This window comes from Artibeus jamaicensis, unplaced genomic scaffold (assembly GCF_021234435.1).
Source record: "Artibeus jamaicensis isolate MK-2021 breed Jamaican fruit bat unplaced genomic scaffold, CSHL_Jam_final scaffold_1689, whole genome shotgun sequence".
In the NCBI taxonomy this organism is placed as follows: Eukaryota; Metazoa; Chordata; class Mammalia; order Chiroptera; family Phyllostomidae; genus Artibeus; species Artibeus jamaicensis.
In genome coordinates this window covers 11,164,251-11,180,544 of record NW_026522029.1, presented here as the reverse complement: position 1 = coordinate 11,180,544, position 16,294 = coordinate 11,164,251, and positions in this window count along the sequence as shown.

Genomic DNA, 16,294 nt, shown 5'->3' with positions numbered 1-16,294 from the left:
TCAATGAGTACATTTGCTCCCAGGGGAAAAGGGGACGGAACAGAGGCAAGCTTCTCTTCTGTTCTCTTTAAACTCACAGAACTGGGCAAGTCACTCAAGGGATCCCAGGGCAGAGGGAGATGAAGGGAAGAGAGAGGCCAATCTTGTTGCATTAGTTGGGCTCCAACCACAGGGGAGGAAGACCAGGGGACACAGAGGCCCTGTGGGCAGAGCCCATCATCGTGATGCAGGTGAGCAATGCTGTGATGTGCCCACGTGCAAATCCCCGCTTGAACGCAAACCACAGCTTTTCAGAGAGTTGGCAGAGGTTCATTCCCCCATACTGCCCAGGGTCTTCCAAAGGGAAAAATCACACACCTTTAACCAAAATGGCTATCTTGAGAAGTGATTTTATAAAAGGTATATCATGTTCCAAAGAAAGCTTATTGGTATCAACAGAGTGCTTTTGGCACGACTGAAGCAGTAACAGAATGAGGATTTTATTTAACCCATGAGTTCAAAATACTAGTATGGCCCTGGCTGGGTAGCTCAGTTGGTTGCAGCACCATCCTGTGCACCGAAAGGTTGAGGGTTGATTCCCAGTCAGCACACATACCTAGATTGTGGGTTTGATCCCCAGTTGAGGCGTTTTGGGGGGGCAATCAATCAATGCTTCTCTCTCACATCAATGTTTTTCTCTCTGTTTCTCTTCCTTTTTCACTCTCTAGAATCAGTGAACATCTATTTTTGAAATTTTAAAATACTAGCTTGGACTAGATCAACTGGATAGATAGCTGAAATGAATAAAAGAAATATTTGCCAACTGCATTTGCTTTATGAAATCTAAAGTTATTTTTATTAAGGTATTTGATATTGCAGTGTATGTCTTATCAGGAATATAAGGAAAAATACTTGAGTGATAACTAGAGGTGTACACAGGATACACTCAGTAACACAGCAGAATGAGACAATTTCCACTGTCAAAAATACACATAAAACTAAAAAATGATTCGGTGGAAATAGAAAAATTCTCCGTATAGCTGCTCAAAATTGGCTTGTTAATTTATTTAGCCAATGTTTACTGAACACAGTCTTTATGACTGGCACCAAGCCAGGGGCTTGGGATTAAAGAATAAACAATCATTGGTCCTTATTGTGAAAAATTCTGTTTCTAGTATGTAGTTACGAGATACGCTATTTTATTTTTTATTTTTCTTACTTTATATTTATTTTTTATTATTGTTATTCTATGACAATTGTCCCAAATTTTCACCCTTTGCCTCCCCTGCCCAGCCTGACCCCCGCTCCCACAGTCCACCCCACACCATTGTCCATGTCCATGGGTCATTCACACATGTTCTTTGACTAGTCCCTTCCTTGTCTCTCCACCACTATTGGTGATATTTTAAATAATTTAGGTGAATTAAAAAGACAATTGCATTAGAATTTATAATTGTGAGAGTAAATTAAAATACTAGTATTTATTTTTCAATCATAGACACAGATGAGTTCGTAAAGTAGAAAAGTTAAAATAACATGAAGAGTAAATGTCTGCAACTTTATCAGAAGATAATGTGGTTAGAGAAGTAACTACTGGACTTTCAATGTCATTCCAAGGTTAATTGCAGATTTCATCAGTCTCTATTTTTAGGAGCGTACCAAAGTTCAGATCCAAAGCATTAGACTAACAGATTGCTATATTTCATAAAGATCAATTAATTAGCAAGGGATAATCACTGAGAAGCTATCTTTAAGATGTCAATTGCAAAGCTTGTACCACATAATAATAGGCACTCACTAGTTAAATTGTCCTCAATCTCTATTTTCCAATATATCTGTTTTGTTGCAAGGGTGTCGTATGGTATCCATATCTGACTCCATGCTGGGGACAGTCATCGTGAGCTTGGACATCAATCCATAAAGACTGCCAATTCTACTTTGCATTTCCCTAGTACCCAGAATTGGACAGAGCCATGCACTCAGGTGATAGAGGCTTTTTGTGAGCGAAATCATAGAAAGTGTTTTACAGAACAAATCGGAGGTCAAAAATCTCTGCAGAAATCAGCTGATGAAGATTTGTTGCAGTGTGGAGAGGTCGATGCGTAAGGCAAGTATTGATAAACCTCAAACTCAGAAACTAAGTACCGTGTCGATAGTCTTTAAAATGTGCTGTAATTCAAGAGTGAAGGATTAGCTGGAACAGTCAATAATAAGAGGATTACTAGAACCAATGAGAGATATCTGAAGTTTTCAGATAAAGAAAGCTATGGTATTAGGGGGTTGAACAATGTCATGTAGTTTTGCCTTTGACATGAGAGTTTTATTTAACTATTCATTCAACAAATATTGATGAGTGTTTGTTATGTGCCAAGTTGCAATTTAGAACCAAACCAAATGGTACTTTAAAAAAAATGTCAGTAGACTAGAAATGAAATACATCCCACATTGAATGACGGCCATGAAGTAGACCAGAGAGTTTAAGCACATGCATTCATAACACCAAACTGGGATTGTGTTATACCAGCACCGGGCACTCCGAGCGGAAATGACAGAGAATCTCCTTTTCTTTGGAGCCTCAGAAAAAGCCCTTGGGGGGCAGGGAGGAAGAGGAGACTGGCAGTGGGCGTGGCAGGATGTAGGGCCCTCACCGAAGCAGGCACACGAGACGAGTGTCAGCTCGTGAAAATCTCGGCAGCTACGTGAACTAGCAGATTTCATTCTTTTTCATAAGAATCCATTCAGAGATTTGGGACAGAAAAGTGGCATGTTCCGATCTTTGCTTTAGCTCTATTAGCACTGCTCGGGGAAAAATGAACTGGCTGCGGGCGCGAGAGCAGGCAGGTCACCCAAGACTGTGCACACATACCCATGCGAGATGATGGCGACATGCAAGATTATAGGGGAGGGGACAGATGGAGTCAGGATGCATGTTCTGAGATTTGTGGTGGGTTCATTAGAGAGCAAAGTGTCGGGTGGGACTCCCAGGTCTCTGGCTTGCTAAGGGAGCGTGTGTTTTGCCAGCGGTGGCACTTGGGGACCCAGAAGGAAAAGCAGATTAGAGAAGGGAGAGTTGTCGAAGATTAATCGCTACATCGTGGTGCTTAATTTAAGGTACATGGAAGACAGTCAGTGTAGACATATTCAGTAGGCGGCAGACACGAGCTTGACTCTCAGAGGGGCCAGGTGTGCAGGTGACCGGAGAACGTGGGGGCTGGTAGATTGGCGATGGACAGTCAGGAGACTCGGGGCCCAGCACCGAGGACGTCCCTTGAGGGCCACCTGGGTAGAGAGAGACCATCTAAGAACCAGGAGCACTTTTTGTCACTTAATTTCTTAAATTAAGTGACAAAAGCAAGTATTGATAAACCTCAAACTCAGAAACTAAGTACCGTGTCGATAGTCTTTAAAATGTGCTGTAATTCAAGAGTGTAATTAAAATATAACTGCTCTCAGCAGTTATATTTTAAATCCTTACCCAAGGATATGTTTATTGAGTATGTGTGTGGGTGTGGGTGTGGGTGTGTTTGAGAGAGAGAGAGAAACATCAATTGTTTGTTTCTCCCAGGCCCCCCAGACTGGGGTCAGACCCGCAACTTTTCAGTGCACGGGACCGCGCTCCAACCGACAGAGACACACGGCCAGGGCTCTCTCAGCAGCTTTCGATGCAGTTCCCGTTCTTTCCCAAAAGGGCCTTTGCAAAGGTGGGAGAAGCCTGTGGAGGGATGAGTCTTTAGGAGAACGAGGCAGCCTCTACGTTAGGCTTTTCGGGTTGCTTTAACAAAAGGCCACAGGTGGGGGGAGCTTATAACAAACACACCTACTTCTCCCAGTCCCGGAGGCTGGAGCTCAGGGCGAGAGCCTGGTTGGCTGCCTTCTGGACACAGGGTTTACCTGTGGGGGATGGATGGGTGGGGGACCTTCTGCCAGACCCGAATCCCATTCACGAGGGTTCCACCAGCAGGACTGACACACCTCCCAATGGTCCCACCTACTCATACCATCACCACTGAGGGACAAGGTTTCAGCGTTTTAAGTGCAGGGCATGCGCAGTCATTCAGACTATGGAACTGCCTCTTGGATAACAGGCCCCGGGAACAGCACTAATTTATTCACATGCAGACCTTGTAGTGGGAAATTAAGTCCTGGCATAGAATCTGTTCTTTTTCTTGCCAGGTACCCGTCCTGGTCGCTTTGGCAAGCACACTCCTTTCAGGAGTGACGGGTCCCCCACTAGGAGATTCAATGGGGCTGCATGCCCTCCATCTGACCTCAGAGACATATGGCTATATTTTGCAGGCTAATCAAATTGCCCTGTGCCCTGGCTATATTCATGAGCTACCTCTGTAGATACAGTGAAGGTTTTTTCCTGGGTTTCGAGAAAAATGTGCAAGTTATCCACCAAGTGAGGCGGCGGTCCGTGGCCGAACATCTTGCTCCTTTATCATCCTCCCTGCCTCTGTTTCCACTCCTCCTCCCTCCTGATCGGGAAGCTGAAAGCCTGAGCACAATGCCTTTCCTCTCGGGCCCGTCCGATCTACCTCCCCAAGGTGCACATCTAGCATGTGGCTCCAGAGAGGGGAGGCCCCAGAGGCCAACACGCTTGAGCATCTCACAATAAATGAATATAGAGGAAAATAAATTTGGGCCTATGCCTCCAAGTTTTCTGGCCCATGTTTACTGCAGTCTTCAAAAGCTATTAGAGTCTCTGATTCAAGTTCTGCGACCGTTCATTCGTGGGCAAAGAGCATCGAACCTAAATCTGATAAGAGCAATGTAAGTTTTTTCCTCTTCTACTCTCTGTGAATGCAAGACAGGCTTGGTGAACTGCATCCCCTATGGTAATATGCAGCAAGTAACAAAGACACCCTTTTCAATGAATCCATCACTGAATGCTCACAGCAATGTACGAGAAAGGAGTTTCTATTATTTCCTTTTACAGGTGAGCAAAGGGAGACCCTTCAGCAGAGGTGCCCCCTTATTAGGTCAATCATGCTGTTTTGAAATCACTTAATCAATGATTAATTAATCATTGATATGGCCAATTACACCGTGTTCAAAAGAAATTGGATTTACACTGAGTGCATCCTACGAGAATAACCTGATACATTGGCATATTTTCCATGGTTAGAATCATAGTTATAAGTAGGCGTGTCTGTGTTGAGGATAAAATCATGAGGCAGCTGAATTTAGTCAAATGTGGGTTTTTATCATATATCAGTCTTCAGGAGGGGCAATATAAAAATAAAAGCTAAAAACTTTTCTCTGCTTCACCAATTATCAATGGCCAGCAGGAGAGCACTTGTGTCTGAATTATAGCACGTCAGCTTCATTTTCCACCTTCTAGAAGAGCTGCCCATTTTAATTAAGTTTAAAGGACTCACCAGGAGCAATGATATTATATGAAACATAGCCAATCTCATGTTAAGAAACATGGCATGTAACCACTGTGCCCATGTTTAAAGCTACTCAGAAAAAAAAGTAAAAAGTGTTTATGTTGTAATACATCTCTCATTGGCTATTGACTAATTTCATCTTTGCATATGCCTTTAAATTACAATGAACAATAAGCTGGATATATTCCCAGAAAATATTTGGATTAAGTGAATAGTAATACTATATCAACCATAATAATGATGATAATATTGATGATTAGAATGATTTTACTTAAGGACAGCTAGAAAAATATTGGCCGGTTAAACCAATTTTTAACTGAAATACATATTTGTGAGTTCTGTCCATGTCCTTAAAAAATGTTGACCATCCAGATACTTCAGGGTTGAACTGTTAGGTCCTTCTGACTCTTGATGGAGAAACAATAAATGTTTTTCTTTTCTATGTCAACACTGAACAGCATTTCAAACACTCTGAAGATTTAGAATAGAAAAAGGAGATCATTTAAAATAGTGAGCCTGGAATTATTCAGTTATCATTTGATGATACTTCTCACTTACTCCTTTGGTTATTTGTTTATTGATTCAGTAAGAAAATAACTATTGTAAAAAGCTGAAACTAGATCAATTAATTGCCTGTGCCCTGAATAAAGTCAAGTTGTCTTGGGAGAAATCTGACATGGAAAACAGACATTTCATTCTAGGAAGATAAGTACTAACACGTGTAAGTACCAGGTCCAAGAATGAGTCAAAGGGAAGAAAGTCGGTTTTGCCTTAAAAAATCAAAAGAGGACCCTGACCATCAAAAGACTGGCTCAGTGGTTGGGTATCATCCCACAGAGTGCAAGGTCACTGGTTCAATTCCTAGTCAGGGCACGTGCCTGAGTTGTGGGTTTGGTCCCTGTTTGGGGCACATGTGAGAGGCAACCCTCTCTTTCTCCCTCCCTTTTCCTCTCTCTAAAAATAAACAAATACGATTTTAAAAAAATCAAAACAGGCATTAGAGAGTCAATACCTGTTCTGATTATTAAAAAATGAATAGCAGTTGAACACACTATTAGCATGCAAAGAACTTCAGAAAATCTCCCAATGGTTCAATTTGATTCAACAATGTATGCTGAAATATTTAACTTTATAAATATTTATTGAACTGTTATTATTAGAAAATATAAAAAATAGTTCTTGCATTTGAGAAATTCTAAAAGGTTAACCAAAGAAGTAATTGATTCAAAATAATAGATTATTAAAAATAACATAAATTGATAAAAATAATAAAAAAGTTACCCGGGACTGTGCATAGTATTCAAAAGCAACACGAAAGAAGAAGCAATGCAACTGGCCTGTGAAAGGAACAGAAGGTTAGTGAGGATGAAGGCAGTTCCCCTTCAGGCTCCAGGAGAGTGAGCAGGAAGGTGCCTAGTCGAGGGACAGCTGAATTATTCTATACTGACCGAGCCCCCAGTGAGCCTGAAGTTTAGGAGGAAGGTGGCGAAAGACAAAGAAACTGATAAAAAAAATTCTAAGTGCTTGTCAGGAAGCTTCGAATGAATCGCTGCAAGCTTTTCAGGAGTCTCTAAGTTCAAAACCCTCAAGGACTATGCCGGGTAATTCGTTATTTGAAAGGCCTGGAAAAAAATCTTGTTTTCTGATTATATTTGCCCCCTCTTATTTTCTAGTTTTATTTATATTGTATAATTCCCTCACTGTGGTAGTTCATGGATATGATTTATAAATAAGTAAGCATAAATATCTTGAAGGTCGGCAAAGAGGATGGCAGTGAGGGTGAGAATCTTGCAAAATAAGAAGGTGCTGAAATCAGATATTTGTCTTGAAAAGTTGCTTTGGAACATGTCAATAGAACAAAGCGAGTAATTAGCAGACTTGTAGAGTTACACAGGAGAGCTAGCCTGGGTCAGGAGCAGTGTGGTTTATGAGAGAGAGAGAGAAAGAGAGAGAGAGAGTGCACCTGAGATTCAAGATGTAATTAGGAGGGGAAGGTAAGTTCCCTTGTTAATTGAATGACCAGCTCATGGGCTGACCACATGTTAGGGGTCAGAGGCTACATGCATCTCATGCCCTATGTAATCTTCATGGCAGTGAGGAGAGGGTCATACTTACTTTCTTACCAGAGCAAAATGAAGCTTAGAGAGGTTCAAAGCTAATCAGAAGGTACACAGCTGGAAAGGGGCAACGCTTGACTTTAAAGCCAAGTTAGCCGAGCTAAGCCGAGTCAAGATGCTAACCAGCTGTTTCAGGAAAAAGAGCCAGGGAGAAGCAGGAAACTGATTCAGACAGAGAGCAGGAGTTGTTCAGAGGCGACAATTGCCCAAGGTGTCCCATTTGGTGTCTTGACAAATACTCTTAAGTCCTAAGAAAGTACATTGTCCAATCGATAAACACTTTCATTCACTACGCAGTGATTTTCACATGCATCAAACAATCTAGGTCATTTTAATACTCTATGACTTGCATATCACCAGCAATTATAAATTCTATACTTGTAATACTTATATCCACAAAATAGTCCAGAGTTTCATTCAGATTTTAATAAAATAAAAACAATTAAAATTCTGTTTTTGTGAAAAAAAAAACTGCGTTGGGAAGCACAATCCTAATAAAAACAAACGATTAGAACATAATTCGACAGGTGTACAGTTGTATGATAACTTCCAGTTTGGGGGGATTGCAATAATCAATTTTAAATCTAAGTGAACAAAGACCAAATCAGTCCATCGTCTTTTTCAAGCATACCATCACACTCAAGCTTTTCTAATTTCTGAACAATTCTATGCGGAATTGGTATTGTTTCCATTTACTTTTACTCTAGAGTTGTTTCCTTTGGCAGCCAAGAGCAGTTATTGAAAAGTGTTCCAAGATTTAAAAACAGCCAGCCGATACACTCAGCCATCACCAAGTTTTTCTTCCTCAGGTAGGAGGGAAGATAGAATGTTCAAGTTGGGTAAGACCCGGGGGATACTAGCGGTGGCGTTTTGTAAGGGAGGCAAGTTAGTGGTATTCGGAGACCCAGGAATCCGCTTCTCTGATTCTCTCGGGGCCGTGGGTCTCTCTGATGTGCCTGCCTTTCTTGCAGGGGCACGGCTGCTGAGGACAGGGGTGTGCAGCGTGGCTGGTCTGGACCCACCCCCAAAGGGAGCGGAACAAGAGAGCTGCCTGTAAAAATGACGTGTATGTGCGCGGGCACCTGGCTTTCCTTGGGTGAGACTCAGGTTCAAGTTTCCCCAGCACGTCAGCAGCCCGTCTGCACGACACGCCAGCCTCAGTTACGAAAAGGAGACAGGAAGACAATGGAACAGGATTTTTTAAATCTCTTTGACAAATGCATGTTTTATGGGTTTTTTTTCAATGACATGAGGTCTCTAGGGAATGTACTCCACCCCCAAGGTTTCCTTCTTGCCGAGGTCCAGCCTTGGCAGGGTTCAGAGTCCCTGAAGGATGGACAGTGCAGGTGATGAATGAGGAGTCAGACACCCAATTGGAGGTCGGAGAACAGCCAGCCTCTGAGGGTCGGACCGAGAGCTCTCAGAGCCTGACTTAAACTTTATTTTTATAGGGATCGTTACATGTCATTAAGGAAACAGGTGCATGGCATGATCAGTTAAGTGGAAAAATCAATGCAGAGGTAATTAGGGAAAATACAGGAAATTCCACAGACTCAGTCATGTTACACAAAGGTTATTTTGACCAGGACAGTTATCAGTCAGATAATTAGAAATAGCTGTTTGTACAAAGCTTCAAATGTCTCATTGATGAATAGATGTTTATTTAGAATTTGGCATGGGTCACAAGGATACACTAGACTGGACAGTGGTTATGAGAAACTCACTATGGGACCTTTGTAGTGTCTAACTTGGCTATCTTTCTGTCTAACATGTTTTTTTATGTACTATGGACTCTGACTCTTTGGTAATTGTTTCTTTGTGCTTAGTTTGTAATAGCTAACCAGCTTCTCCTCTTTCTTTGTCTTGTCTAATTCTAATTAGTATATATTCCTTCCAAGGCAGAGGAGGGGCTGTTAGTCATGAACTTGTGAGCATCCAGGGGCTATCGAATTAGGGGGGACTTTGCTCTCTGGCCAAGAAATCACTTTGTACAACTTTATTGGAATTATGCAAATCACTGGGCCTGAAACACGGGTGTCTGAAGATCCCACCACCTATTAATCACCAAAACAAACATGCAGGGAGAGATAGATACAGGAAATCCAGCCTCAGTTGCCTCTGCTGTGCAGATGCATCTCATCCGTCCCGACCGTGTCAAGGTGTGAGTGCTGGTTGGCTCCCGACACCTTCTAAGTGCAAACATTTGGGAGCAAACTGTGGTCACTCATATGAGTCCCCTTTGATGCCAGAGGCGCCTCTTTAAACCTCATGATGCTCTGAACAGGTCTCTCTGTCCCTTCGCAGATTCGCTGCTCGGTGTGTGACTTGGAGCTCTTGGTGACCTTGGTTGATTTGCCCAACCGTCAAGCCTTGTCACTAAAACAAATAAGTAAAATAAAGTGAAATAAAAATAAAAGTGATTGTGGTTTTTGAGGAGCGTTCAAGAAGCATTTACAGTATTGATCCAAGCAAAGGGGTAGATCTGTAGAAGCCTACAGTTTGGGAGTACGGGCAATAAAAAGAAAGAGAAATGTTTGTTTAATTTTAGAGACAATTAGCACTTTGGGTAAATTCCAGAAAATAATGCAGCATCTCTCTCTCTCTCTGTTACACACACGCACACACACACACACACCCCCTAACATGTGCACACACATCACCATTATATTCTTCCAGACCCAAAGGCGGAGGAAATGTAATGAACCCTGTGTTTCAGCCGGTGATACATTTGTCCCAGAGGATGGAGATTACAGAGCTCATTATCTTTCATATTTCACAGATATTAAAGGTAAAATTAAATTCCATTAAGCACAGTAAGGGCACATTATATCATAACCACAATAATATTTGTACTTATACTTCTCTATTTGTGCTTACTTAATGCTTCCAAGATAGAGGTGTGTTCTGCAATGGTTTTATCCCTTTACACCAATCAATTCCTTTGATTCTTGGAAGATTATCAATTTGTATCCCTTTTGACACTAGTTCTTAGTGTTATTCTATGTAAGCAAATATTAAATAATTTGAATTTGCTCTAAACTCACAAATATTGAATAATTTGAATTTGCACTATTATCATGAGATGTAATGATAAAATAGTAAGCATTTAACCCATATACCAAATAGTTCACTTTATTCATAAATTAGAATTCTCTTTAAAGTTTTGATGTTTATTATGTCCCCATTAACAGATGAAATATGATGAACACCCAGAATAAATATGTCAAAGTCATCCGATTCAATTAGTTTACAATAGATTGCTAAACTTTAGTTTTATCGCTATGGTAAAATGGTTTTGCTTTTCTATTTTATTACAGGAGGGTTAATTGGATAAGTAACTCATTTCCTACCACATATGAGGGGCCAGGCGCTGTGCTACAAGTCCTCAAATACCTTCATCGTTATTCTTTTTATTTTACTTACGAGCAACATGAGATTTGACAGATTGTTCATTTTTCAATTTTTCCTTCTTAATAGAATTTTTAAATGCAACAAGTTATTGCTTTTATTTACTCATTCAGGATAAACAAATGAAAACAGCTTTCTCTAATGATGACTTGCCCATAAAGGAGACAATTTTCTTCCTTTTATGTCTATTCCAATCCCCAAATGCGAACAAACTCTGTTTGCTGTGTTTCGATGGAAGACACAAACAGTTGTGAAATGCACTGCATGGAATTTACATGAAATGCCAGAAAGGAGTGAATGGTCTGTCCACTCTTCTTAGGTTTTCACACCATGAAATTTACTTCTTCCCATTCACTTCTTTTCCTCTTTTGATGTGGACACAGGAGGCCATGCTTGACTGATTACGTATGACACTTAGCTTCAACCCACAGTTTATAAACTTGACATTCAGAGTGGTCTGTAGTGGATTCATGCTGCATACATAACTAAATGCATGCAATTATATCAATTGTCTTAATGCATGTCCTTCACGTGCATTTCTAATTATCTTTACGAGACCAAATAAAATAGTGTCAGAAATCTGTGTTTGTACACAAATATTGTTGCTATATCCATCAGTCATTGTCTCATAGTTGCTGTCTATTTAAACCACTTTCTTAAAATGAAGTTCAATTCCTTAAAATGGGGCTAAGGAGAATATTGTCGGGAACGGTGAAATAAGCAAGCTCAGGCATAGCTATTTTATAGGGTGGAAGGTCCCAACGTCATACCAGCCGGCTCCCCGGTCATTACACCCTCTTCCCGCCCGTGTGTGGGGAGAGCCATCTTGTCCCTTCAAAATACTACTTTCTTGCCGAGAGTGAGTCACCCAAGTGGCCCTTAAACCTGAGAACATCCCTCCACCTGACCTCTCTCTCACCTGTGTCTTTGCCAAAACACACACTCTCTGTCTGAATACAAAGTCCTTGGTTACTGATATTTTACTTTTTCATAGGCAGCTTTTTTACCGTAGTTTTCCCGTTATCATTTAGCCCCCTTATAGACCCTCCACCCCCAAGCTCCCAACCCTGCGATCACCACACTGTTGTCCATGTCCATGAGTCTTTTTCCCTTTTGCTCAATCCCTCTTGATATGTTTCACACAAGAATATTGACCAAACCCTGGCTGGTGTGGCTCCATGGATTGAGCGTCAGCCTGTGAACCAAAGGGTCACCAGTTCGCTTCCCAGTCAGGGCACATGCCTGGGTTGTGGGCCAGGTTCCAGGTGGGGGGTAGGTGAGAGACAACCACACATTGATGTTTCTCTTCCTCTCTGTCTCCCTCCCCTTCCCCTTGCTCTCAAAATAAATAAATAAAATCTTGAAGACGAACTTTTAAAAAAGGTTTAAAAAATGTGGTCAAGAAAAAAGAAAAGGAACATTGACCAAGACATTGAGTAGCCCCATCCGAACTGAGGAATCTGCCTCCACCCAAACCTGTGGGGTTTCTCAAGATTTTTATACTAAGAGCACGGTGAGTACTGGAAAGCACTGAATCAACCCGGCAGCCTACCTTGAGAGGTAAGGCCCGTCTCAGTTCACCTCTGTACCCTGGAATGTGAATGGCTGTGAAACGTGCCAAGTGGCATTCGGATTCCAACGTTTAGTTCCCTTTCTCAGAGCAGCTTCTCCTCGGACCCTGTCTGAGCATGTCCAGCCTGAACTAGCAAAGACCCTGCTGACTGTTTATGGAAAAGTCTTGTCATTTTAAAGAAATTACTAAGTATTCTTCTATATAAGTGAATGAAGTTTATAGATTTTTTAAAAATTATTTTTGGAGAGAGGGGAAGAGGAGAGAAACGTCAAGGTGTGGTTGCCTCTCACGTGCCCCCTGCTGGGACCTGGCCAGCACTGCAGGCATGTGTCCCGACTGGGAATCAAACCCAGGACCCTTTGGTTCCCAGGCCCATGCCCAGTCCACTGAGCTACACCAGCCAGGGCAAGATATTTTTCATCACCATACTCCTATAGCGAGAGGGTTTGCCTCCCTTAGATAATCTGCAAAAGCCTCTACCTACTTCCCTTATTGCTGCATTCGGCTAACCGAAAATAACCTTGGCAAACAGAAAGCTAAGGAGCCACAGGAAAGGTGGTGGGTACTGTGTTGCTATACATTCTGAACTGGTTTGCAGAACACTTTAGATCCCAGTCGGAACCCCCTCAAACAATGGGAGCGACCGGAACTCCCTTCTGGGCTTGCGCCAGGCCGCCCCTTAGCCTTCCTACAGGACCACGTCGTCTGCGCTGTTCCACTGTCTCCACGCGAGACTGCTCCCAGCTCCCCTGCAGTAGGGGCGCTCCCTCCAGATGCGCAGCCCCGCTCAGTCCAAGTAACCATGGCAAACATCCATTTCACGTCAAGCCTATCGAGCAGGGAGTAAATTGTTTTGTGTTCTTTTAATCAGCTTCATTATTGATTTTAGAGTGAGAGGAAGGGAGCCGGGGGAATATCAACATAAATAGAGAAGCATTGGTAGGTGGGTTACCTCTCCTTCCCACTCTGACCGGGGGTGGAACCCGCAATCTCGGTCTGTGCCCTGACCTGGAATCAAACCCTCAACCTTCTGGTGTATGGGGTGACGCTCCAATGAACTGAGCCGCCCGGCCAGGGCAGGAAGTTTAGTTTTCAGATGTGAGTTAAGACAGACACTTTCCACTTCAAACCATGCCGGTCTGTACGTAGCACAGCGCCGGTACTGCTGGCCACACAGCGGGCTTTTCTGCCCTCCCAGCTGTAACCTTGTAGGGTCAAACACGGTCGGAGGCGCAGCGGCCTGCGGTAACGTCGCCCTCTGCAAGGTGCTTTCCACCAGCTTCCTCCCTTTATTTTACTAGCAAACCCTACATATCTTTATTTATTGAATGTCTTCTGTATCCTCTGTGTTTAGCCACCTGCTAATGCCCCAAGAAGAAAAATGGATAAGCCATAATATCTGGCTACCACAGAGGCAGAACTTAATGATGTAAACCACAAAAACTATTTTAAATCACTGTGGACATCGCAGTGACATCGGCTTTTGTCTTTTCGATCCATATTCAGACAACTCCTAGGAGTGCTTGGTGTCCCACTGGTTTTCAGTAACGATGCAAACGAAAAATATAACAGAAATACAGTGTCCTGCGTGCTGACACAGAAGTGCACATTCGTTACTGAAGCACCAAGGAGGAATCAATGGACCCCTTGCCTAGGGGTTCGAGGATGGTTTTCACATCCGAGTGGGGAGATGTACAGGAGAGTAAAACAGTAATAATGCCAGGCGTGGCAGACAATGAGTCACTAGGTTTCAGGTGCAGTGCAGCCCGAAGTGCTAGAGCAGATCAACCTCACAAGTCAAACGCTGACTCTGTGCCAGAAGCATATCGTCCATCAGTTGGCCAGGTACTGAGCCCATTTGTAACTGAACATTTCTTCCTGATAACCCAGTGATTTCCGGGACCCAGTGGCAGTTCGATCTTTGATGTGGTGTGCAGCGAGGGAGAGAAAACTGAGTGGAGATGCTCAGAATAAAAAACACTGTGTTTGTTACTTTGTAATGGGCGAGTAGAAAATGGATTAACAGTGTTATGTGTGGTGTGACATTTCTAAAAGCTTAAAGTTGGAAACTATTTATTACATACTTCTCTGGAGTTTAACACACAAAGAGTCATAATAAATACATGTTAAGCTGTGTCGTTTTCACCCCTTTGTTGAATACAGTTTCCAAAAGGTAAGGGAAAATGATGATGGCCTTGTAAATGGACCCTCATAAAGATGATTTATGCTGCAAGATCACAATTTTTTAATTAAAAAGGGAGAAGGTTCCTTTTTATCTCAGTTACTCAGTATAAATCTCAGGGTGAACATCTCGCTCAGTAACAAAAATGAGAATAAAATGTATTTTGTGCATTTACGAAATCCTTAACATGGCTGATTTTCAGATGTTCCATTTTACCAGCTCTAGCAGCCAAAGGACAGTGTCTAAAAAAACAAGATACATTTACCTGTAAGAAAAGTGCCCAACAGAAATGAAATCAAAAGTGGTGCCTAAGGATTCAGCCCATCCCCATTTAAAATGGCTCAGGATATGATGGTGGTGCCCAGGGCATTTCATTGTAGCTGAACGTAGCTATTTATTAAATAAATAAACGTCTTCCACAAAGACAGTGGGGATGGGAAGAGACTGTGCAGACAAGTCTCCCAAGGCTCTAGGATTATTGACTGTAATTGCAGCTCATCCCTGTGTTGGAACAGCAGTGACGTGGCCAGAGAAAGATGTGATGTGCCTGCATCAGGGCACTGGTAGCCACACTGTGGCATTCTCGAAATTGCTAACCGCTTTTTAGAATTCTGCAGGCCGATTTCTGGCTCTTGCTTAAAACATGACTTACATCTATTTCGTTTGTTTTAAAAATAAATGAAAAATCAAGAGGAATATGAATATCAACAAAGAATTATGAAGTCAGGATCGGAGGTGTTCACATATTAGTCCACTGTCCACGTTCGGTCATAAATTTGTCAGCCTTTTATAACCAGGGCAAAGGAGAATACGTTTACTTGTGTGATTCATAATGTTCTAAGATTTTTAAAAAAATATTTAATGCAGTGAATTTTAGAGAGAGGGGAAAGGAGGGAGAAAGAAAGGAAAAGAAACATCAATGTGTGATTGCCTCTCAAGCGCCCCCTACTGGGGACCTGGCCAGCAACCCAGACATGTGCCCTGATTGGGAATCCAACCAGCAACCCTTTGGTTCGCAGGCCTGTGCTCAATCCACTGAGCCACACCAGCCAGGTCAGTGTCCTAAGATGTTTAAGGCCATTTTTATTTCTCCTTCATATGTACAGGAAGCAGCAAAAACATTTTTAACAGCAGCATTTATATGTGTCCTTTTCATATGAGAAAGACTGAAGTGTGGTGAAGATTCTCCTGTTCCTTACAGTTTCAACAAAAGGAGACAAGTTACGTGTAAAGGCTAAGTGACGTGTTGGTAGGTTGCTGCATAGTTTGTCTGGTGTTGGTGTTGGAAAAAGCACCGTATAAAATAGCTGATAAGCCATGCAGCAACATATATGCCCAGAGACTGTGCCCAGGCCGTTACACATACTGTTCATATATATACACTCACTAATGTGACAAGTGTGATTTGTCACTATATATTTGCACTAATTGAAAAATGGCAGCTCTGGAAACATAAGCTGAGTTTTGATCCAAGCTCAATAACTGAAATACTGAAATGGCACATTTAATAAATACCCATAAAGTTCCTCCTTTTAGTCTTGATGTTATTTGGATAGATGAGTCATGTTACTTTTTCTATGCATTATGCAAATCTACGTATCAACCACCAAAAAGGCCAAAAATTACCTGGATGTTTAGATCA